At 41.7% G+C, this 27012-nt stretch overlaps 1 protein-coding gene across 3 annotated transcripts in view; it reads right to left on the minus strand.

Moving 5' to 3' along the window:
* Nucleotides 1–27012, minus strand: part of LOC129186726 (cadherin-22-like) — a 220871-nt gene that overhangs the window by 122305 nt on the left and 71554 nt on the right. The gene's annotated exons all lie outside the window — the stretch shown is intronic.

Below are 27012 nucleotides of genomic sequence, written 5' to 3' on the forward strand. Positions count from 1 at the left end.
GGTGGAGTCCCCAGCACACACCTGCAGGCAATCTCATCAGGCACCCTTCTTATTACTCAGCAGCAACTCAGGACCAGTGCCAGATTGTACTCCTTGCTACCTGTTCCGCTTCGTCCGGCTGCTTACCTGTTCCCCGCTTTCTGGCTCACCCTTGTTCCCTCTGCTCAGTACTATTTCCTGTTACAATAGTTATTGTTCCAGCTCAGGTTTGCCTGCAGTATTTCTCAGTTGCATTCTAGTTATTCCTGTCAGCCTTCTGCTGGCAGCGTTTTGTGTTTTCTACTTTTGGTTTGTGACTTTCCCTTGTGTTGTACTTTTCCCGCTCGGGACACTTTTCGTTATTAAATACCTTTTGTATCTATTTTTGGTCTGCTTCCTTGCATTGGGTTCCGCCCCTTTTACAAGTGGCGACCCCCACTTGTGACAGAACAATCTGGCCACAATGGAGCCCGCAGGATTGGACCACTTCCGCAGCGCCCTGTCTCATCAAGGCCAGCTGGTCAGCGACCATGAGAAGAGGCTGCGTGACCTCACGGACACCGTTTCCGCACTCACCCTAGCGGTCGACAGCATGGACCAACGTCTAGCGAGGGTATGTGCACACCTGCTGCAGGAGGACAAGGCAGGCACAGCTGCAGTGATTACCTCCACTCCTGCCTCATTATCAACACTGATTACTAATTCAGGACGGGAACCTAGTATTCCTCACCCTCCTCGTTTTTCGGGTGAGTCACAGTCCTGTGAACAATTTCTGCACCAATGTTCGCTAGTGTTTGATCAGCAGCCGACTACTTACGGCTCGGACCCAGCACGTATAGCCTTTATTATGAGCTTACTTACCGGCAGAGCCGCAACATGGGCTATGGCCATTGGCAAGTCAGTTCCTGCCACGCGCACTTCTATGCAGACATTTCTGGCAGAAATGAGACGAGTATTTCACCACCCGGTGCATGGTAGAGAGGCCGGGGGTCGGCTACTAGAACTGAAACAGAGGGGACGCACGGTGGCGGATTTCGCTATCGACTTCCGGGTCATGGCTGTCAAGTGCGGCTACACCGATACTGCCGTTCTTCGGGACATTTTTCGTAGGGCTCTAAATCCTCGCATAAAGGACGAATTACTGGCCAAGGACTACTCTGTGTCATTGGACGAACTCATAGATCTAGCTATTACATTGGACAATCGCATCAGGGACCGAGCAAAGGAGCACGCGGAAGAGAGGAGGATCGATACCCGTCCGTCTACTCCGCGACCCGTATCAACCCCGCCGATGGAGAGGGGACCCGCCCGGTACCTGCCGATGGAGACCGACTCGACACCCACAGAGACCCCAATGCAGCTGGGAGCTCGCCGTCTGACGCAAGCAGAAAGGACCCGCCGCCGCAAGATGGAATTATGCCTGTATTGCGGCGATCTGGATCACCGGCTCCAACGATGCCCTGCTAGACCTGGACAGAGGCGGGGATCGATCTTGGGATCAGCCGAGAAGCTCACATCGGTATCCGGGATCGATCAACCCAAGGTTGGGGATCGCCCTGCGCTCAGGGACTGTGAGTGTGAGACCAATGCCACTCCTTTTCAGTCTTGCGCACCCCCATACAGACTACAGGTCCATGGAACTATCATGGGAGGGGGGAATAATATTCCAGTGACTGTACTTATTGACTCTGGCTCTGATGATTGTTTTTTGGACCCTAATTTTGCAAAGTCTTGCAATCTTAAGCTAGTTGAACTACCCTCCCCTAAGGAGGTACTTTCCTTGGATGGGCGTCTCTTGGCGGCTGTGTCTCACCAGACCGAACCCCTGTCACTCCGGTTGTCGGGTAATCATTTTGAGAGGATCCGGTTCTATTTAATTCCATCTCGTTCCGCCCCGGTTGTTCTTGGTCTCACGTGGCTAAGATTACACAACCCTTTGATTGATTGGAACAGAATGCGTATAAATAACTGGAGCCCCTTTTGTCATGCTAACTGTTTGCGCTCTGCTGTCACCGAGACTCCCATTACCCACGTTGTCGAGGAGAGGATTGAGCTTGCTGGGGTACCCGAGATCTATCATGACCTTAAGCAGGTGTTTAGTAAGGACAGCGCTCAAACTCTTCCCCCGCATCGCCCTTACGACTGTGCGATTGAGCTGCTACCATGATGCCGGGTGTTGGGGGCAGTCCAGTGGGAGCTGGAGAAAAGGGTTTCGGAGGCTACCAGCGGTACGGAACGGCCTCAAGGCTGCCCACCGGGAAGACTATTCGTGCCCCAGGATCTGAGGTCGGATGTCATACAGTGGGGACACTCGTCAAAGATGACATGCCATCCTGGGGTCAGTCGCACACAAGCCGCGGTGGCGCAGAGGTTCTGGTGGCCATCCATGGCCACTGACATAAAGGGATTCGTCGCGGCCTGCTCTGTCTGCGCCAGAAGCAAGACTCTTCACCGTGCTCCGGCCGGACTCCTTCAGCCATTACCCATCCCATCCCGCCCTTGGTCCCACATCGGCCTGGACTTCGTTACTGGACTACCTGCCTCCCGAGGCAAGACCGTCGTTTTGAGCATTGTTGACCGTTTCTCTAAGATGGTACACTTCATCGCCCTGCCGGGCCTGCCTTCGTCCCTCGAAACAGCGCACCTATCGGTGAGACACGTATTTCGTCTTCATGGCATACCACTTGACATTGTCTCCGACAGGGGTCCCCAATTCACGTCCCGAGTGTGGAAGGCCTTTTGCAGGACCTTGGGAGCATCTGTCAGCCTATCCTCGGGACATCACCCTCAGACAAACGGCCAGACAGAGCGGGCCAACCAGGACCTGGGTGCGGCGTTACGATGTGTGTGCCACCAGCACCCGGCATCATGGTCCTCCCACCTCCCCTGGGTTGAATATGCCCACAACACCCTCATTAGCTCAGCCACAGGTATGTCACCGTTTAAAGTTGCTTACGGTTACCAGCCTCCGCTATTCCCTGCACAGGAGTCAGATGTTGCAGTTCCGTCCGTTCAAGCCCACCTGCGTCGTGCCCGAAGGGTCTGGCGGGAGACCTTGGCAGCACTAAGACGGACAGCCGCACGCAACCAACGCCTGGCAGATCGCCATAGAGTCCCGGCACCGGACTACCAGGTGGGCCAAGAGGTTTGGCTATCGGCCAAGGACTTGCCACTAGCAGGAACCAGCAGGAAGCTAGCTCTAAAGTTCGTGGGACCGTTTCCTATTGCCGCCATCATCAACCCCTCCTCCGTCAAGCTCAAGCTTCCGCCCTCCCTCAAGGTACATCCAGTTTTTCACGTCTCCTGCATTAAACCAGTTTCCTCCAGCCAGCTGTGCCCGCCGGCCGAGGCGCCGCCCCTGCCGCGTATGATCGATGGCCAGCCAGCATATACTGTGAAGGCTCTTTTGGACTCCCGGAAGAGGGGTAGAGGGTTCCAGTATTTGGTCGACTGGGAGGGATACGGTCCGGAGGAACGTTCCTGGGTCTCCCGCTCCTGTATCCTCGACCCGTCACTCATCAGCGACTTCCACCGTCTTCACCCTAGCAAACCAGGTAGGCCGTCAGGAGACGCCTTATAAGAGGGGGGAATACTGTTACGATGGTGTTTGTCGCTCTGCTGCCGCCTGCTGTGTATGTGCTCTCTGTGCAGCTCCAGCCGGTGTAGGTGGAGTCCCCAGCACACACCTGCAGGCAATCTCATCAGGCACCCTTCTTATACTCAGCAGCAACTCAGGACCAGTGCCAGATTGTACTCCTTGCTACCTGTTCCGCTTCGTCCGGCTCCTTACCTGTTCCCCGCTTTCTGGCTCACCCTTGTTCCCTCTGCTCAGTACTATTTCCTGTTACAATAGTTATTGTTCCAGCTCAGGTTTGCCTGCAGTATTTCTCAGTTGCATTCTAGTTATTCCTGTCAGCCTTCTGCTGACAGCGTCTTGTGTTTCTACTTTTGGTTTGTGACTTTCCCTTGTGTTGTACTTTTCCCGCTCGGGACACTTTACGTTATTAAATACCTTTTGTATCTATTTTTGGTCTGCTTCCTTGCATTGGGTTCCGCCCCTTTTACAAGTGGCGACCCCCACTTGTGACACAAAATACACTGCTGGAAAGAACACCAAGCAGGAAGAAAACACTCACAAGGGTAACGAACCAAAAGTGTTGCTGAAAAAAACAAGCAGGAAAGCTAAACTAATGCTATAGCACAAAACAAAACAAAACAAAAAAACACAATGCTGCTGGAAGAAGCCACAAAGGGAAAAATTACTCACAGTAGTAAGAAATACCAATGAGCAGAAATATACGCCACAAGATGAGGCACAACACAAGGAATGGTAGAGCGGAGCACGAGTGAAGTCTAAGGAACAACTTGGCACTGAGTGAGTCGCTCTGCAAGGCTTAAGAAGGCTTGATGACAAATTGCTCACAGGTGTGCACCGGTGGCTCCGCCTCTGCAGGACCAGCAGTGCACTGCAGCATGCAACAGACAGGCGGCAGCAGAGCAGCAAAACAGAACATGACAAAACTCTCCTTGTTAGCAGCCTATTGGCTTGCTAATATATGGGAACAGGAACCGGAAGTCAGCTCCGTCGCCCGTCTATGACGCTGTAGTTCTTTGCTAAATAACAAAGTTATGCCACAAGTCTAAAAAATTGTAGTTTTACAATTATATTTGCATAAAATAATTAGAAATACATATGAATTATTAATTTAAGGAATAAATAAACATTTAAGGTTACTTTTACCTTCATTGAAGATGTGATTGTTGACAAGGACGGCGATGTGGCAGCGAAATGAACACAGACGCCACATCTTTGTCAACAATCACGTCTTCAGTGAAGGTAAAAGTAACCTTCAATGTTCGTTTATGCCCTTCATTCATATGTACATATTTTAACTTGTTTTCTGCATGTAAAATGAATAGTAAAAATATAAAAACGTGTTTTGTGGCTTTCTGGAACAGATTAATTGGATTATTTCTTATAGGGAAAAATGATTTGATGAGTGTACATTTTCAGTTGGACCTTCCTCTAATGACGCTTCCAAAGGTTCCACTATAATAAAAATAAAAATAAAAAAAAATGTGAAATATATAATTGTTTACTTTAAAATGTTTCCATAAGGAAAATGAAAGTGAAAGGAAATAGCAGTTCTTTATTGGCAGAAGTGCAGCATAAATCGTTCACCATCTTTACTGAGGGCATGTTTTGTCTTATTTACTTACTTTTGTCACCGAGAAGGACAAGTGTTCCCAAATAGGAAACTTTAACTATGGAAGAGGTTTATGTAGCTCTGGCTTCTCCTTGGCACTATCGCTAGCCAAAGACTGGGCTGCACTGTATTTATGGGAACTAGCTTCTGTATAGTACTGAATGTTCTGTACCAAAAAATATGATTACAAATACATGCACAGGAAGAAGCTATCTGCCACAAAAAAAACAAAAAAACAGGTATATCCAAAATTGCAGACAAAATGTTACATACAAAAACATTAATTAAACATGCCGATTAAAAATATATAACCTTGGCAGAGAGGATTATGAATTCTACTTAATTAGCTTGAATAGTAGCATTACATAACGGACAATAACAAATGCATTTGCACTCACAAAAGCTAGAAAATGAAACTAATTAAACTGTAAAAGTTTGCCTCCCGCTAGTGCAATCTTTTATGATTTCATTTTTTGTAGCCAAACTTTTGGACAAGGAGAAGTTCGGCTCAGACTTGAGAGGGGTCAAGCTGAGCGACAAAGTACGTCATACGACAACAACAGGATTCCATTCCCCGTTCACCAGATAGACAAAGACTTTATTTTAAGCTACCTAAATGGAAGATTTAAAAAAAAAAACATCTCTCTGCAAAAATCCATCTCAAAGAGGCCATACAGAACACTTTTCCTTTTTTTGTGCAAAAGTGCCAGCAGCCTAAGAAATAGCTTGACACTCTTTTCATGAGACAGAGAACAGGCAGTCTCTAAAAAGCGACTTGATAGGTATGGTAATTGATGACAGCCCGACGGCTTCAAAACACCAGACGTCAGATAAATAAGACCCCCTTTTAATGAGAATCAAAGACCCGCTGAGCTTGTACACACAGACAAAAACGCACACACATGCTGGTGCCAAACAAGTCGCCCCTGCAGGGGATTACACCTTGTGCAGTTAGCTAAAAACCACCATTCACTTTGAACACAATGGTTATAGCTCTCCTCCTATGGTGCACACTCCACTGTGGATGGCCCTGCAACTGTTTATTTCTGCCGTGCATCAACCGGTGGCAACATATCACAGCAGACAAGAAAGTAAATGATGCTACTGGCTTGTGTAGCCGAACAAATGCACTTCCATATGGCCTCATGTCACTTAGGAAGACATAATGACACAGTACGCCATAATGTCTGCAGATGTGTCGGATGGGTGTAACTGCTTGAGACATTTCTGATAAAAATGTTCAGTGGTCTGTTAAATAACATTATAAAAAGCCGCTGTCACTTTAACAGACATGTCCTTTAAAATCAGTAGGAAAGTCCTGGAAATTGAGTCTGACAAAAGACCAAATCCTGAGGCGCAGGTGTCAAACTCAAGGTCCGCGGACCACCTCCGACCCTCCATGGTATTTTAAGCGGCCCCGTGGAAGCACAAATGTACAATGGGTGCACCTACAGTATTCATCTTCCTTTGTAAATGTATTACCCTCGTTTATCGCGGTTAATTGCTTCCAGACTCAACCACGATAAGTGAATTCCAATAAATGGAATATTTTCATAGTTAGAGCATACTTTCTAATTACGTTTTTTTACGTTTATTAGAGCACTCTACACATGAAATAACACCCACATAGTCACCTTTACACTCCTATTATTCTTTGCGTACACCACATTGCGCAACACTAATCCGCATGCAACAAGATCACGCAGAACATCACGTGAGTAATTTACTACATGTGCTGTTGGCCAGGGGTCACCAACATTTTTTTTTTTTTTTTTACTTTTACAAATGAGTGCTACTCATTTTTGCAACATTTATTTTCAGAGCTTATTTCAACCCAAACAAAGTGAATATGCTTGTTTTACCAGAACATTAACAAAATGCTGGTGTCCACGACTCACATTTTGTATTTCAGAATGCATTTCTTTCTACTGTTCTTTCATTATTAACTGAAAACCTGAATGAAAAGCAGGCTTGCAGGCGCCTCATGTGGTCGTGGGGGGCTACCTGGGTCATTGGTGACCCCTGGGCTATAAGATATGAAAGGGGAACTATAAAATCACTGGTGAAACTTAGAAGGATCAGACGCCTTCTTTAAGGAGAATTTGGATGTGAGATCAGCTTAATTGCGCATATGCGGGACACCCAGGCAGTCTGATGAATCCAATCCCTATTCGGGTGATCCGCCTTATGGGCGCCACACACGGGAGGCGATGGGCAGCTGTGGTTGGCGGGGCTCACGTGGCGGGGCGTTCGCACGGGAGGCAGCGGGCCGTTCGCATGGGAGGCAGCGGGCGGCTGTGGCCGGCTGCACCAAATTGTCATCACCAGCCGCTTTTCCTCCTCTGAACTACTTTGATATCCCCAAATTCCCTCCACATCTGACAGTCAATATGAACCGTGGGAGACTCATACAATTCTCTCTGGATGTGGATGCGTCGCTCGCAGGTGTGGCCAGTCGCAGCCGCTCGTCGCCTCCCGTGTGCGTAGTTTGCTGCACGTTGGCTGTGGGTTTGGCCGGTCGCAGCTGTTTGTCGCCTCATGCACACACAGGCGCTACATTAGCCGCCGCCCGAACGATGATCACATTGCGTGCCTTGATAAATCACCACACACTGCCAAGTGCCCCCACCCCAAATGCCATGCCCGGTGAGACATTTTCCGTGGCATGTTTTGCAGGGTGCAAACTCGGCCTTAGAAAGCAAGTGCTTTTTCTGTGAAATCGTCCGATACTGATCGGTGGCCGATTGATCGGAGCACCCCGACATAGAATTATCTACAGTTGCACAGGTTGTTTCCGGAATCATATTCCTCTCCTCCATGATGGCATCACTGGTGACACTGACGGATGTTACACACCTTGAGGATGCCCCACAGATGCTCTGCCGTTCCAGGCCTGAAGGAGACATACTTGGCCACTCAACATCTTCACAATTATCTTGTTATGGTTATGGTTTAATTCATTTCGAACAGTTTACATTGAGTGCATGATGTTACTGTTGCCAGCTATGTAGACAGTTATGGCTGTGCATTATCTCCTCATTATTGTGAGAACATTCTGTTTTTGAACAAGACTCATTTATTGTACTTTTGTTCTATTTTTGCATCGAAAGCTTCTTCTAACACATCTTTGTAATCTGAGGTAAATGTTCCTGCAAGCCTTCCGTCATTGCACATCAAATTGGTGGTAAATCACAGCAATTCCAACGTGCATCTCAATTCTGGGAACACAAAGCAAGTACGCACAAGTGGTTACGGTGGTCACCTGGTTCAGGAGGTTCACAGGCCCATAAGAAGGGGAAGTTGCACTCATTCACATAATAGGACTCGCAGAGTGGTGCCATTACACGGCTGGCGGGCTGATGATGACTGACAAGCAAAAATCAAAGAGGCACGCTAGATTGCACACAGCAATGGTGTTCTTCTTCTCTTAAAACACATTCCTTCCGTTTCGCTTAGGAGAGTTTGCTGCTGTTACTACAAGTCAAAGCAGAACAGCATACATTAATTTCCCTTCCTCCGAGGAGCTATTGTCTTCCAAGTTAGAGAGTTATACGAAAAAAAGGTTGACAATTACCATAAAACTTTTGGGAGAATCTAAGACATGAGCCAAGGATGACTCATGTTTGCTATAGCAGACCTGACAACTTTGGAGAAAGTTTAGGAGCATGTGAATGTACCTCGCTGTGAATGCTATTGGTAGACAAGGAGAAAGTGTTGTTGTGAGTGTGTTGGGAGTACGAATCTCTTCCTCACTCACAACAACAGCACTGCGTGTGCTCAGCTCGCACAAATGCAGCACACTGTGTAGGAACTGAGCACTATTGTTGGCGTTAGTAAAGCTTAAAAATGGTGTCGGTCGTTGTGTGACTCCATCAGGATGCTACATACTCTGCAACACGCACATTAAAATAGACGAATGAGTGGTTAACAACATTGTCATCTTAATTTTACCTTTTAAATGCTGCTTGCATTGACGGAAAAGGGACACAACATCAGCGGTGATTGTAAATATTTTTTTTCTTCAGTGCTTTGAGGCACTGAGTGAATTGTAGTGAACTGCTAACACTTGCTAATTGTAGCAGTTCCAGGAAGCAGGTATAAAAGCGAAAGATTGTCACTCCACCTACAAGCAGGTTGCTATGGCAACTCCAAACCGAATGTGCAAATGCGTACAGAGAGCAATGGAACATGCAAGCGTAATTAAGGGTCAAAATGCATGCAGAGTACAAAACATCAGTACAGGTCTGCTATAGGTTCCAGATATCGATATGATTTTTAGATAAGGTAATGCGCAAATTTTCATTGCTTTTTATTTTAGAGATGGCACTACAATTCCAATATTTTAAATTGTTGATTAATCGTGTCTTGAAAATAGCGGCGTCTGAGAAGTACAAACCGTGCGTCCACGGGAATTACCATCTTACATATGCTGCTAACACCAACGATGGTAAAGGGCTGGTCATCCAGCGCCATCATTTCCATGATGAAATCACAGATCGCTTTATCCCTCCGGTCGTCTCAAACATCTGTGCACTTTTCGAACGCTGCAGCGATAAGAACAAGCCGCGGGCCTCGGGCGTCTTAGCGGTGCTGGCGTATCAGGTGGCCTATAAGGTTTGATGTGTTGAAGCTCAGTGTTTTTTTTTCTCTCATCGTGGAATGTTTGCAGAGCATTTGGAGCTTATGGTTAGATGTCTTCCTCTGAAACAATGAGAAGTTCACACGATGGACGCCACATTAGTGTATTAGTGAGCTCAGGAGACGTTACGACAGACCGTGCTCGATTGGTTGGATTTTTTTTTTAATCGGTTAATCGTTTATCGGCACTATTGTTTACTCTTATCACATTTATCGGTATGATGTCGTAATTCCTCATATCAGCCTAATAATTATTGGTCTGATAATTATCGTGCACCCAGAGTCAGGCCCTGGAAAAACCCATAATGCATCGTCCCGACTGGATGGAAAATATGACAAAGGGTCACATGCACAGGAAAATTAAAGAGATGAAGGGCATTTTTCATTAGCTTGGAGAGAAGGGAAGAAAGTGCACAAAGAAAGCGAAAACGAACGAGGGCGTTGGAAGGAAGCTCCCAGGGCTTTGGCTCACTGATTGTTTGCATCTCATACTTTACCCCTCCCTCCTCCTTGCCTGAAGGCAGCAGGATTCAATCAAATTCTCCTCATTCTTGACCGCGCATTAGCAAGCAGCAGACCTTGTTTGGCTCGCTCAATTAAATGCCCACCCGCACATAATTAACAAGTGTTTTGTCCACAGATCAATACAAGGCCTGTTCATTAAAAGTCTCTTTTGCTTCCTCACTTATAGTTCACTACTGCATGTGAGGAGGTGGCAGCGCCTGGCACAATCTGCATTCCGAATTCTTGTCTGTGGGTTGTTGGGTTTTTTTGTTAGTTTTTTTTTTAGCTCGTGTAAGATAAAGATGGAAGTGAAAGGATTGGAAGCTTTAGAAAAGGAGTGAAAAGACCTATGACGACGTGGAAGTGTGAATGTGAGAATCACATGACTTGGCTGTTTATTCAGTTATTTGCGACTGTAACATGGAGTGAGCTCATTCAAATGAAGAAAAGATGAGCAGCAAGTTGAATAAAAAAAAAAAAAGTACCAGCGCCACACAATCCTCTATCAAACCGCTATCAGGGCAAGCATGGCTGTCAAATCTCCCATTTTCCCTGGAAAACTAGAGTATTTTTTCCTTCTTTCCTAGCTGCCTCCTGCTTTAACAGTTTTTTTTTTTTATAACATTCCTGTTTTTTTACCTTAATTTAAGAAAAAATAATCCTCTCAGTTACTGCAGATGCCAGTGGTAAGTGGGGATGGGTTTCAAAAATTAGTCCCAAAATGGTACTGGTGCTGACAGTAAATAACGATGCCTCATTTTGGTTTTACGTTTAATTCAGTTGCACTGAAATGAGGCAAAAATGAGGTACAGTCATCCTTCGTTTAGCGCGATTAATAGGCTCCAAACCCAGCCAAGGGTTTGGAGCCAAACCAATAAGAATTTCCGCAAAGTAGGATTCCTTATTAACCAATTTCATATTTTTATAGTTACAGCATAAAAAATCTGCTTATTAGAGCCCTCTAGACATAAAATAACACCCCAGTAGTCATCTTTATTATCCAATGTATTACCCTATATTACACAAAATAAAAGACATAATAAGAGAAAATAAGAAATATAAGACATAATATAGACTCAAACGCAAACACAATTCCTCACCTATGTTTGTTTCATTTGATGGGCGTACTACACGCTTGTATAGCAATGGATAAGCGAGTACACCACTATCTTTATCTGTATCTGTTCACCCATCTAAATTACAGGTATGTGTATCTGTTTCTGTACACTGAGTGGGCGGGGCATAAACTGGAAGTGGGCATGGTTTAACCGTATATGGGTGAGGCTTAAATCGGTAAATTATTTTGAGTCTGAAACTGACATTGACTTATCAGAAGTTGCTATATTTAATGTTTATTATTCAGCCATATGTGTACTGCGTACATATGTAAGTGATCTTTAAGTCTTTATTTAATTTTTTTTTTTAATGATCTGTGTGAAGGTGGTGATTCACGCAAACATCCAGTGATGGCAAAGTTTTCTCCAAAGCACGTGTTCAGTACTACGAGCAAAGTTTTCCAACTGACTTTATAAGACCAGCCAAATTTGAAGCAAGCAGATGAAAAAAAAAAAAAAAAAACAGGTAGTGACCGACGCAACACGAGCCATTCATAGCCCTGTCTTGTCAAATGCACTGTGTATGTAACGAAACAAGACATTTCTCCTCTCCCCGGCTGTAGGGAGTCTGTCTAGGGAGGGGCGGTAGCCGTGTGTAACTGGCCAATCACAGAGCATGAAGAGGGAATAAATAAGTAGTTACCTAATGAGGATTTTCCTTCATGACGATTACGACTAATGACGAGCTGTACTCGTTTCATGCTGTTACTTGTCAAAAATGCATTATCCGTAACGGAAACGATCGTCTGAAATAAGTATCTGGCTCACCCCTAATACGTATGCTCTTGTTCATTTAGCAACTTTCATGCTTGAAAATGCTTAATTTCCCATGAAAAGATATAGGGCAGAACTTTATGACCACTCTTCTGAATCGCTTTCCCGCTGAAGGAGTTAGCAGTCTTCCTTATAATACAGCGTGCATGCAACCTTTTTTAATGGTCCGATTGCTTCCATCTTGGCCTTCGATGCGAGGACGAAGTTCTTCACTCAAGGCCAAAAGAGAAGCTCTGGACAATGCAAAAATTCGCTCTCCAGTAGCGAATCCACAAAGGCCATCCACAAAGTTTTCCCACCAGCTGCTCGTTCTTCCAGATCTCACCCAAAATTTTCTTCTGGCGGCCCGTCTTGTTGGACACTGTGATGAGTTTGAAAGAATCCGACGCATGTGATTGTATATGAGTCTCTGCTCCACGCCTAGAGGACGGCAATGTTTGGTTGCAATATTGCCAATCGTGCCAATTGCAGCACAAACAAAGCTCTGAAGTCTGCTGTTGTTTTTGTTTTGGTCACGTGACGGCAACCGGGCGGCGTTGGGTCGGTGATGTCATCGTTGTCGTTGCCTGTCTACGCAGCAACTGCAAGCCAGCGTTTTTAGATTTACTCATTCTGGAAGACGTTTCAGGTCACCCAGAACGCAGTTCCCATGTGGATGAGAGGCTGAAACGACAAAATGCTTTGACGTTTTGACCTGAAAACGTTCCCGTGTGGACAGGCCCTCTGGCTCCAAAAGCTTCCTGGGCTGAGTGCTGAACCATTTGCATAATGTAGTGGGGGAGGTGTTACCTCAGGTTAATACCCACCTGTTACCTCCGTTTCAACTTCATTGACTCATTTTTCATCAACATAAGAGCCAGAGCAGGCTTTAATTTAGTCAGTAAATGCTGGTATTTTTGTATTCCTATTACAGATATGTCATTTGCACATTTCTTAATAATAAATTGCAATCTGTGATGGAGTGTTTTCACCATATACACACTATAAATACAAACATGTAAGTCACTATCTAGGTTTATTCCTTTAATCCTCACCTGTATACCATTTAAGCAGGAAGTGGAAGTGTTTAGCAGGAAGTGTTTCATCTCTGTGAAAGAGCTGAGTTTGGTCACTGCTTTATGGTAACGTTCAAGAACGAATACCAAATAATAGCTGTAAGTTGTTTTTTTGTTGTTGTTAATGATCGCCAGTAGTAGTTTTCCTTTTGTTATTTTCTAATTGGTGTAGAGTCTGTTCATGGCCAACACTCCGTCAACTCCAACTAAATCTGCACCAGCACCAAAGTTCACTGCAGTGGAAAAGGCATAACAGTCACAAACTCTTGACTGGAAAGGCAAAAAAGCTTTCTCTCATTGAACACGGTCGGATTGTTGAGCTGCATCAGCAAGGCCTATAGCAGTGTGCCACTGCTGCTGAGGTTGGACGCAGTAAGACAGTCATTTTAAAGTTTTTCAAAGATCCTGAGGGTTATGGAACACAAAAGTAAAGTGGTAGACCAAAAAGATGTCATTGGCCCTGAGCCGGAGGATTCGATTGGCTGTCTTTCAAGGCCCGAGACAATCCTCGACCAAAATGATGGTTGTTGCTGGTGCCGAGTGCAATCTAATAACCATCAGAATCTACGAGAGAAGGCTTTTAAGAACAAAAGACGTCTTCAAAGGCCTCGCCTGCTTCAAGGTCACAAAATTTCCCGATTGGGATTTGTACGAAAGCACCAAAGATTTCTGATGAGAACAAATTTAATCTTGGCAGTCCTGATGGCTTTCAACGTCACTGGCATAACAAGGAGATCCCACATGATATGTTTTGCACACAGCACAGTGGAGGGTGCGTAAACCTGATCTGGGGCGCTTTTTCATTCAATGGAACAATGAAGCTTCAGGTTGTGCAGGGGCGTCAAACGGTAACTGGCTATGTGGAGATGTTGCAGAGAGGATCCCTCATGACTGAAGGTCCTCATCTGTGTGGTAATGACTGGACTGCAAATTGAGAACATTTGCAGTAAAAAAGCCTGGTGATGCACGAGTTGCATCCCGGGCCAAAAAATCCAAAACCTTGTGTAAATACATTGAGGTTCAGTGAGCTGCCAAGACTGATGAAGGCTTTACTATGCATTTCCCACAGCCATGCCAGTTCTGTAAGGGTGTTTAATATGGTGCGAAATATTCTTACAGAAAATAGGTTGGTGCTTTACTCTCTTGTAAATAAGTAGTTGCTTGTGAATGCCAGTGACCCACATGATGAAGAGTCGTAAAAAGCAGTGAAAGAAGGTGAAAGAAAACAATGCAAAATGGAAAGAAAATATATAAATGCCTACATTTAAAGAAAAACTATGTGAAATGAGAAGAAAATATGTAAATGTTAAGTGAAAGAAAATGTTTAGCACTTACAAGGTTGAATACCTGATATTTTTGTGTTTTGTGATTTTCAAACACCCCCAGAGCCATTTTGTCAGAGACCGACAAATCACTAGTGCACAAGAACAGAGGAGAATTGTCCATTCGACCACGTGTAGACAGAATTGACATGCACTGTGTAAACTAAATAAGGTTACTTAGTTTACTTAACAAAGGAACAATGTATTGACACAATTAAAAGTATATACTTCTGTTTGGCACTGTATAAAAAGTAAAATTAATCTGACTTTCTTGAGTGTGTCGGGCGCCCGGTCGGGGAAAAACGGCTCCTTTTAGAAGTGCAGAAACAACACAGCGGCATATGTTACCTCTTAGGAGCTAACAGATCAATACAGACAACAGTAGCTAGATTCAACATGGAGACTGCCTTGCTGCCAACCACCTGCCAAGTGATTAGAGCGCTACTTGCTTCGGCGATACACACTTTTGCGCAAATGTACTGAACGGCTCTTCCATCTGCCAGAGACGCGCTTTAAAGCTGCCACGGGCTTATAGTGAGGTGTGTTTTTATTGTGTTTTGCAGGAGCATCCATCTCTGTGTTCGATGCGCTCTGGGTTACGGTCACTAATACTGTTACTGGGCACCTACTGTATATGGGGACCTTGGAAGACAAATACACACATTCATACTTTTCGTTCATATGGTTCTGTTCATATAAGTTACTCTGTGCCATTGTTTGTCTCTTTTATACTGCAAAAAAAGGCTGGCCAAACATAAGATAAAAACACTAGATTTTTTGGGAAAAAAAACTGCTTAAAACTAGTGAAATTATCTGTCCATGCAGCAGGAAAATTTGACTTATATATATAATTTGACTCTATATCTAGAAATAAGCAGGGCCGATTTAATATTTTTGTATTTAAAAATAAGCAGGACCTTTAAGCCGGACTTATACTTTTTTTTTTAGAATAAAATACTTTTTTTTTTTTTTACCACAACCGATAAAAAGTTAAATGTTCCTAAAATAAGTAATATTTAATCATTACCACTTAGTAGGCCCATGACAGGAGCAAGGTGGGTGAAGTGTCTTGCCCCAGGGCCACAATGGCGGTGACTGGGTGGAGGATCAAACTGCCAACCTTCCAGTTTCTGGAAGACCTGCGCTACCTCCTGAGTGAAGTAATAAAGCGAGTGACAGATCTTGAAATAAGCCTAAATCCATCTTAAATGCAACAAAGGGCTCGCCAAATATAAGATAAACAGACTAGATATTAGGAAAAAAATACAAAACTAGACAAAAAGTAATCTGTCATTCTAAAATTAAGGTTATACTATAAACTCAATGAGTAAATAGCCCTTAAAACTGGGGAAATTATCTAACATGTCTAGAAATATGGTTTTAAATCTTGGCAAGTGGCAAACGATTTGCAGTGTTTGGACCGGAATTGGGTTAAATTCTTATGATGGGAGCATTGATACCAAAAATATCCATATTATCAACATCAAGGGTATCAATACAAGTACTGATTCTCTGATTTCCACATTACGAGGAGGTGTGTGTCAAAATTACAAATTACATGTATCTAATTATAGGCCTCTTTTAGCCAATATCCTCATAACTTGCACACATTTACATGGCACGATGCAACATCATGACACTTCACTGGTACTGTTGTGCTATCTTGATAGGTGCTAGCTTCAGCATTTTAGCATTGTGCATATCACATTGAGATACAGGTATAGCACTTTAGCAATTATCTATTGAAGCAAGAGATGTTCTCATGTTATCACAATGCATCCACACAGGTTGCTAGCATGCTAGTTGTTAGCATTGTTAGCATTTACATTTAAAAAATAAATAATTACAAAAATACTTTAGAAAGTAAAACCCAAAAGCCACAGTTTGTCTCAAATGCCAGGCCAGAGGTTGGCAACAGGTAGCAGGCCCATTAAAAATGTCTGTATTTTTTTTTTCTAGCTTTAGCAATGCTGTGTTGTTGATAAACATTATTTTAAATCGGCAACAACAGACACATGAGATCACATTGAGACTCAGATCATGTTTGTAGTTTCTAGTTTCTTTCCACCTTTCATTGTAAGTATCCATTTTAGTGATTTAGTACTAAAATATATTAAATTAGTATAAAAGCATGAAGCCAGGAGTCAATAAATTATTATTCATTTCCCAAACAATAGTGTTGCCAAAGGTATAAATGATCTGTTTTACTTGGTATGTTATCTGTAATAAATAGCACTTCACTAAATTCATGTTATGTTCATTTGGATCCCCTAATTTGGGTCTTGAGCTAAAAAAGTAACAAGATTAGCGATCGACCGATATGGGTTTTTCAGGACTGATACCAATACCGATCATTGGTTTAATGGTAATGGTTAATTTTATTTGAACATGCATCCAAGTTAGAGTGGAATACATCACATAATTCAATTCACAGTTCCACATGTCCAAAAGATGTAGGAAGAAGCAAAGCTTATTTAATCCTAGCCGCCATCCGTTCCACATCTTTTGCAATACATTTATTCACTTCCTGAATTCCGTATGTGATTTATTTTAATACACAGAAGAAAAGAGTGATGAGGTAATGGGACAATATGGTGATGTGATTATGAAGATTTTTTCATACTAAAAAGAAATCATATATAATAATCAGTGAAATAATAAATAAATAATCATGAATAGAGACAAACATAACAAAACAAGTTCAAGACTCTTCTTCCTTGTATTTTGCAAACATCAACTGCTTGTATTGTTTCTTGAATTCGCTCATCTTGGTGCCTTGTTTGAGTTCCTTTCTCATGTTCACTCACCTCTTACGTTATTCTGCTGCTCACTGTAACGTTAGTAGTAGTTGTGAGATGTGGAGCACTGGGAGGTTTACTACAATTTCGAGAGAGTTTTAAAGCCGGATTTAAGTAATTAAAGCCGGATTTAAATAAAGGCCGATACCGATATACGTCAAAAATTCCAAATATCGGCCCTGATTATCATTTTTTAACATTATCAGAGGCCTCCAGACATGAAATAACACCCCTATAGTCACTTTTACGCACATATTAGCCGATATAGTAGATATAAGCAGAGAAAATAAGCCATTTAAGACATAAATAAGAGTTGTGCTTGCGTGTGTTGCAATAAATGTGTTCCGGACGTGTGGAGGACAGGAGGTGACGTCAGGGGTTCAGAGTTGAGTTTTAACTTGGAGTGGATTACGGCTGCAGCAGTAGCCTGTGTACTTATTATAATGATTATTATTATTACCATTTTGTTATTATTATTGTGCCTGTTGTGAGATAATTCAAACCTGCAATAAAAGCCTATTGTTCCAGCGGTCAAGTCTGATGCCTGTGTGCCTCAATGAGCAGTACAATAACATCACTGACACCACTGACACCTAGTGACCAGTGTTGAATACTACATATAGCATCATGTCTGAATGCATCATTGGATTTTAGTTCATTGAGCCATTTTTTCTGCTTGAAAATGCTTAACTTGAGCAAAAAATACATACAATTTGCTCACACATTTAATTTACTAAATTATCTACTTATTAATTAATATAATATAATTAATGAATATATATTATTATTGATAAAGTTACGCTGCAAAATTCAAACCGCAATGTGGCGAGGGACAACTATACTTTTGACTATAAAGAAAATGTTTGCAACGGCTGCGTGGCTGCCTAGAGGGTGATAAAACTTTAGCTACTAATGTTAGCTGTCATTGAATGTTCGCCTATCATAACTAAAGCAGGAATGCAAATTGTTGGTCGCTTCCTCGGGCTGCTTTTGTGTATGTGCGGGCATGTAGTGTGTATGAGATAGCCGTGAGAGGCAACCATAAACACCAGTCATCTTATTCGGGCCAATCGACAATTTCTATTCAATTTAATTTGTGATTGTGAAAAATATAAACTCTAATGGTAACATGCTACCCAGTGGTGTTCTTCTTATTCTCCTAGAATTTTGGTTTAATAAAATGTCATTTTGTGCCTGTTGTCAACAAGCCTTTTAATATTAGGCATTCAACCTTGCTTGAAGTTGAGTTTTTGTCAAGTACCTTGAGGTTCTGCTTTAAGTCTTGTCTTTTGTGTGACTTTAAATAATGCTTTTTCCAAATTCCAAACTGAACGACCTTCACATTTGAGGATTCTAAGTGTACAAGTGGCATAGAAAATGATTGAAGGGATAGGTCAGGTGTCAAACTCATTTTCACTTAGGGCCACATCGACATAATGGCTGTCCTCAAAGGGCCAGATGTAACTTATAAATACAACTAAATGTAATTGAATGTAATGTAAAATAAACGTAACAACTCTTTAATGTTAAATAACTCTCAATTAATGACTTATTCAAGTGTTATAACATAAATCATTTGAATTTGTCAGCTTATGAAACCCATACTACTCCATCAATCAGGGATCAAACTATCCAAGTGAATTAAGAAAAAATAACATAAAACGGGCTTAATTACTGTAAAATCAACAATTGTGAGCTGCTAACAACATGTATGACATGTATGATATATATATGTAGTGCATGTGTAGGCCTAATTTGAAATAATTTAAACACTGAAATATGAAGCCTTTATGAGTCGTTCCCATGTTTGTGTAAAATTGAAAGAAAAAATAGGCAACTTTAACATAAAAAAGCCCGTCAGAGTTGACATGTCTGCATATCAGTGTGTCTGCTCAGTATCCTTTACATCACTTGATCACAGGCAATTCAATATGCTTGAATTGAATGAATGTCATCAGTTTGCCTGGTGACTGGTGATGTTTGTTGCCATTCTATTGGTCCTGTTCTTAACTGTCTTTGCTGGGAGAAGCATTTCTTTCATTTTCTGAATAATTAATAATAATAATAATGTATTGTTTATTTTTTCTTATTTTTTTTAAATTCAGAAAATAGATGCTATGATATTTTTATTAACGATTCTTTCATTTATTCTCCATCTGTGAATGGCTTCCTGCTTCTTACGATCTCCAAAGCAGTCACAATGCTAGCAGATGTAGTTCAGTTTGGAGCCTTCATCCACTTCTTTAAAATATGTTTGCTCTGCTCAACCTTCAACCGTGGTTCTGTAATCGCTCCTTTACGCCCATCTGCAGTTGGGTACTTTTCCGAAAATGCTGATGGAAAATGTCTTTCATTGTCTTACATTTTCTGTTGTTTGCTAATTTTCACCACGTATAAAGCACACGGGTGGGTAAGCCAGCCTCATTGGCAGTGAAGGAATATCCATTCATCCATTCAGAATAAAACTCTGTATTTTCTTCTGATATTTTTTCTTTTTAGGGATGTATTAATGGTTATAGATAGCTTACCGCAGGGGTAGCATACTGTCAAGACATCTTCTGTCATTCTGTCTCACGGAGTGAAGAAACTAATAACCCCTTATCCCGTCCCTTGCTCATCCAATGAGCAGTCAGAACACAGCGTAGCTGCATTCACAGACTAGCGATGAAGGGCAGGTCGCTGCAGTTAATTGGCCATTCTCACCATGGTTGCCAAGCGATCAAGTGTTAGTCCATCCTCCTCGTCTTTATCAACACTTGTGTCCTCTTCTTCCTCGTCCTCGCTTGGTGGCTTTGTCAGTCAGCGGTTGTGAGCGGGCATCAACCAGGGCATTCGTGTCATCAGGAGTCATGTCATTAAAGTCATATCGTCGACAATGTGAGTTTTGTCGGGGAGAAACAAACATACAGCACTAAAGAGCCACACCGCTAGCGGTCCAACAATTATGTAAATTTGACATTCCCTACAGTCCCTTAGCCAATCAGGACGCAGAACACAATGCGTGTTCTCCTTTATCGAATCAGGACGCAGAACACAATGCGTGTTCTTACACTGTAAAAAAAAAAAAAAGCATTGTAAACTGTAAAAAATTCCCAGGCTTCACTTCTTAAAGGCGCAAACAAATCACAAATATTACACTACAGATCATGTCTTCTGAATGCATTATATTTGTATTTTTGTTCATTTAGCCATTTTTATGCTTCAAAATACATAATTTAGGCCACAAATATGTACATTTGCTTAAATATGCAAAATTGTTACTAATATTAGGCAACATTCAACCACGAAACAGCGATAATTTATTATTGATTATTTATTCATTTTTGAAAAACCTCGATAGAGCGAGGGCACGATGTTCGAACCTTGATGTAGCGAGGAACGACTATTGCAATATCTGTCTTATTTGCACAAACAGTGGTTATTTGCGAAATTCGCCCAATGACATCACAGTAAAGGAAGCATAATGCGTTGGTTACACCACATGAGTTTGAGGGAGGAGGTGCTGGATATGAATAGATGATTATAGACAGACAGATAAAGATAGATCAACTAAGTTCTTCAAAGATTAATCTCAGTCAAGGCAAAAACTAATCAGGATTTTTTGGACCTGTGGCTGAACTTTAAGCAGCAACACACGATTGAAATCTGCATCCACAAACCAACCAGTCACAGATATCATTTCAGAATATAATATACAAGCGGACTACAGAGCTGCCTTAAACTGACATTTTCTTCATCTGCACTTGTATGGGAGCCAATTTAGAATCATTCCACCCTTGGTCAGCCGTGCTGCAGAAGGATTCCCTTGTGCAGGAAGTGGCGGTCTCTAGGCAGCGCTCATCCCTCCTTTCACTCCCCGTGCTGGTAAGCTGGTGTAAAATTGGACCCTTTGAATCTTCTCCACAGCGGCTTCCTCATCCCGAGTGAACGCCACGCACACTCCAAATCTCCCCTTAGTTTGTGTAATATGCTAAACACAAGAACACATAACTTCTCTGTTTGTTTGTTTGGACCCACGATCGAGGCTCCCAGCGCTGTGGCCTGTGCCAGCCTTATGGATTATGGGACACATGGAGGCACAAGCATGAGCGAATGTACGCTCATACATAAGGCAGCAGGCTCATAAACAGACGTGTGACAAATTAGTGGAATTACCATGCAAGGTAAAGAGTACTGCTGATTGCTGCAACAACATTAATACACCTTAGCTTCTTTTGGAAGACCGTTTTTCCAATGCTTCATCATTAGCTACACTTCATTAGGTACAACTGCACAATTATTTCCTGCCTTAAACATGCTAATGTAGAATCCCCAAAAATCACAAATTATTCAAAATCCCAACAAATGTTCCCAACGGAAATAATGTAAAGCTAATTAATCAGTTCCAGGGTCAAACTGTTGCCATCACAAAAACTTCCTATGTCAGACAACTTTGGGTATTTGTCTTCACTGGTAAAAAAAAAAGAATTAAAGAAAAACAACAATGCCAGTTTTTTTTTTTTTTTTTGCAGAAATGTTGTGCAATTATTTTAGTTGAGCTTCAAATATTGGGAAACTCCACTGAATATGATGTGCTGCTACGTTAACAGCTCTCCAACAAGTTCACTTAATTACAATAAGGTGGTACTTTTTAACAATTTTTAACAAATTTTCACTTTAATAATGATTTCAAGTGCATGACAAAGTGGAAAGGAAAAAATAGGTAATTTATGAACAATTGTATTGCACAACCCAGCAGCAACAGAACCGATGTTGTAACAGCGGTAAGGAGTAGTTCATTGTAAAACACAATACAGGAATTGTAACACGCATGAGTTTTACACATCAGTAGTGCGACCAACGTTTTAAAGTGCATCCAGAGGTAGATTAAGCTGCTGGATGCTGACCACTTACGATATTTCAAATGCAGCTACTGCCATGTTGTGGATTTAACATAAAAAAACAAACTGAAGAGGTTGTCTACAGCCACAGCTGTTAATGTCAACATTTTGTGACCCGGTGCTAATTACAGATCCCAGTAGTTATTTGCTTGTGTATACCACACACACGCCGACTCTAGGAGACTCAGTAGTTAACTGAATAGAGGTGTTTAGTGGAGCATATACGGTTCTGGTATTATAAATAGTATATGTGTTATAGTAGAGCTGCAACATTTAATCAATCCAGTTAATTGCCAACAATTTTGGTATTGGATTAATCATTTTCTGATTTAAAAATGTACATTTTTAGCTTCAGATGTGAAGTGAATGCACGTAAATACCAAGGGAAATGTTTCATGATATCTGCGATTCCATTTCTTCCCGTTGTCAGCAGTGTCTGGACCAGAACAGATGTCCATTTCATCGGATGAGATGACCAGCCACATTTCTGTGTGGAGTTTGCATGTTCTCCCCGTGCGTGCGTGGGTTTTCTCCGGGTACTCCGGTTTCCTCCCACATTCCAAAAACATGCATGTTAGGTTAATTGGCGACTCTAAATTGTCCATAGGTATGAATGTGAGTGTGAATGGTTGTTTGTCTATATGTGCCCTGTGACTCACTGGCGACCAGTCCAGGGTGTACCCCTCATCTCACCCAAAGTCAGCTGGGATAGGCTGCAGCATACCCGCAACCCTAGTGAGGATAAGCAGCATAGAAGATGGATGGATGGAGATGACCAGCCTTTCTCAGCAGTGGAAGACACCAGGTTGGCAGAGTGCTCTCTCATGTACCTGGAGGTTCCACCAATGTATCATACAATCAGTATATAGTATATTTTTATCTGTTCTGATACAAGATAAATTATTTAATTAGCTTGAAAAAGCTTTAAAAAGAACTGGCATTTTTTTCACATTGTCAAATCAATGATCTTGAAACATTATAGGTGGTTTCATCATCTCATTTTTACATTGGGTAAGAGTAATGGACTAAAGCATTATTTTAAAGGATAAAACTCAATTCCCCACTCTGTGGACTTTATTTAAACCTTCTGGGCCATGGTTTTATTGATGAATAGAATTGAAAGAGTACAAATACTAAAAAATGTAATGCTTTTAAATGATTAAAAACTGCCACAACAAAGAGTCTCCTACTTTTTGGATGTCGCTGCATGGCATGTTTAGTCAGGCTATTCCTTTCATTCTCATACGACACGCTGTAAATATTGACACAGTTTTATTTAAGCCCATGCATTAAAAAAAACTAGATCAACTGTGGGTATTTGAGATTTGTAAAAGCCTCTCAAAAGCCTCCAAACAAGACCTCCATGCAGACATCATCACGGTCATATATATATATATATATATATATATATATATATATATATATATATATTTTTTTTTTTTTTTTTTTTTTTTTCCATTTGAAGTTAATCCAAATCTTTGGTTGTTAAACCTCAACGGGGGCACAAGTGCTTCTCATTCAAAGACGTTTTAATTTGAGCATCATTTTTACAATAACACTTCCTGTAAATATTTGATGATTTATTTAAGTTTGCCCTTTCAATGGGATGGTTTGATTGCAACATAGGAAGCATATTTACGGACCAGCAAATCTAAATGTTTTCTTTTAAAAGATAACAAGAAAGCAGAAAGGGATGAGACTGCAACATGACAACTGCCATCTGCACGCCGAGTAGCGACACACAGGTCAAAGCCGCTGTTGTTATTGCTCAACTTTTTGTCAATAAGGCTTGTGTGTGTGTGTGTGTGCGCGGCTTTAAGTATGTTGTGTGTTGTAAGGTTGGTTTTGATCAGCGCTGGAGGATTTAACACAAGTAATGCCTCATCCTGGCTATGCACCAGTGACATGCTTGTGACCAGACGCTCCCTCTGTCAACTATTTGGGAGATTTTAGGATGTCTACTGTCGTTTTAGTGTCAATACTATTACTTCTATCGTTCAAGGTTTGGTATTTGTATGAGCCTATACATATATGCAGTGTTGCTATTATGTGTATCATTTACGTTGATGTTGTTTAATTGTGAATTTTAACCTTCTTCATCGTTTAACATTGAACTGTATCATATGCATGATGTATATTATCAAATTTAATCCAGCGTTTCCACAGGTCTGCAATTTATTTGTGGTATGTGGGTTTCAGGGGCGTGTTAGATGACACCATCGTGTAATCTGCATAATTTGACAGTGTTTGTGTGTGAATTATTAAAACTGAACCTCTTCGTTTGTGTCCTGAGATGTCTGAGATTATCAAGTTTTTAAAAACAGAACATGATGTCCGTGATGGGTGTTGGTTTCATTCGGGGCAGTGGTACACACGCGTGTGTTCGCCTTATAACACGTACAGGCGATTAAAAAAAACAAAAAACAGTCAGGGTGTGTCCTTGGCTCCATGTAATATTTCACTATCTTGTAGTGTCCAATAAAATAAATGAATCACACGATAAATGAAAATCAACTTGATAATATTGACGGCCTCCATACAGTATATTGCCATGCGTGTCTTTTTCTCATCTCTTGCCTCCAAACAGGCAGGAAGGGGGGCTACTCTGTGCACTGGTTCAACACCTAGACGCTTCATACTTCATACACGCTTCTATAAAACAACTCCGATCGAACGGACTGAGACCTCTTGTAAGTCACACACTTTTACCCGAGCTTAGGGGTTGGTGCTGGGGTGGAATCGTGTTTGCTGCGAACTGAGTCCGACACCAGTTCCATTGTCCTGGTAAGCCGTGTCATTACGTCACAGGGGTTACGCCTCCGATCAGCAAATAACAGGAAATTTAAAGTCTTGACCATTTTTTTTATCAAAACACACAACTCACTATAGTGCTTGACACTGCACATTAAACATAAAATAAGTAAAACTGTAGGTAAAAATAACGGTGCAAAAATGTAAAAATTAAGATACAAATGCAAAACATTTAAACATAAAGATTGCACGTTGCAGGCTTCGGGTTTGTGAGGAGTTCGCAGCGAAGGGAGGATGATCCATCTCATCACCATTGTTTTAAAACATATTAAACAACATATATATTAAAAACATATTAAACCATAACACAGTTCCACAATAAATGTTACTTTTTACATGACTATCGGTTTACAATTAAACTAGTTTGCTGCCATATACACAAATGAGAAGGGAAGGGGAGCGAGGCTTTCATTCGACAATAGCAAGCTAGCATGCTAACATCAGGCTAGTATTTACACCCAAAACTGCGCTGTGAACATTAAATTAAACACTTACAACTTAGGGGAGTCCAGGCATGTCTCACTTGTGCCTGAGTCTTCTTTTGTGATAGCCTCCAGGATTCCGGTGGAGTTCGGAGAAGTACAGATTGTGGTATTTAACCCACCAGCACAAGCTGGCACTGCGGTGTCTGTGGCCCAAAACTTTGTCGAGCTCTTCAAAATAAGGCAATACTCTCCTCCAATCACTGCCACTCCTGCCTAGGTCTTTCTTTTGGTCCTGTAGTCCTTCTTTAATTGTTGAGGTTTGTTATTTATTTGTTAGAAAGACACAACTTGATGCCTTGACAGACGTTTTTTTAGGTAACCCCCCACCTTGTTATGCAAACAGTTTGCTCACTCGGCCCAGCAAGCTGTTGGAGCCAGATTTGAACCAAAAAATACAGCTTCACTTTGAACCAATTGTGGAACCATGACAATGGAAAAGCAAAGCTCTGAGAACCAGCTCCAAAAAAACTTTGAGCCAGTCACAGTGGAAAAGGGGTATTTGTCTCTGTGTGGGAGAGGCGAGGCCGCTAGCATACACACACGGTGCAGCAAGTAAGCCTCGTGAGGAGCAATGCAAAGTAACATAGTAGAAATTAGGAGGGGAAAAAATTATTGCAAAACAAACTGCCAAAGCCCCCGAGTGGAAATATTCCGGCTTCAAACCGAATCAGCAAGGTATAGCAACACAAGTCCATCAACACGGATGGACTGACGGACTTACCTCAAACATTTACACCTGACCCAGTTTTTGGGAAAATAAAATACACATTGAGATGCAGAGCCTTCCGACAGTCAACACTCACTGAGACATTTGATCGATAATACATCGCAAAAGAAATGCTCAAAACGACAGTACAAATTGCCTGTGAGAAAATACATGTCACAAATGCCAATTGCACAACTACAGACAGAAAAATGACATATGAAAGAAGATATTGCATTCTTATGGTATATTATTTTATATTATTATTATTATATATCATCATTACATTAGGGGTTTATTATTTCTCAAAAATGTGGAGCAGAAGATAAATTTGTAAGACAATCGGTTTAAATAAAAAAGCTTGTTTGTCCTGTCATATTTTTTCATTGTACTTTTCTTAAAAATTAATGTTAACATGTTGTCTCGTCTCGTTCTCATGGACACAACCTCGCGTATTGTCTCGTCTCATAGAACTGGGTGTTCTCGTGACGCCCCATTCTTAAATAATCTTCGTAAATTTTCTTTTTCGTAAGATTATGACTTTATTCCCATAATATAACTGTTAATTTTCCATACATTACAACTTTAGTTTGTTTTGTTTGTTTCTCATAATATTACAACTTTAAAAGAATTTAAAAAAATATATATTTCAATTGTGAGTGACTACTAAAAATGTTATTTTTCTTTGTAATATTATTAACGTTATTCTTGTAAAATTTATTTTTATTTCTCTTCATATTT

The sequence above is a fragment of the Dunckerocampus dactyliophorus genome, chromosome 8, assembly GCF_027744805.1.
Source record: "Dunckerocampus dactyliophorus isolate RoL2022-P2 chromosome 8, RoL_Ddac_1.1, whole genome shotgun sequence".
Classification (NCBI taxonomy): domain Eukaryota; kingdom Metazoa; phylum Chordata; class Actinopteri; order Syngnathiformes; family Syngnathidae; genus Dunckerocampus; species Dunckerocampus dactyliophorus.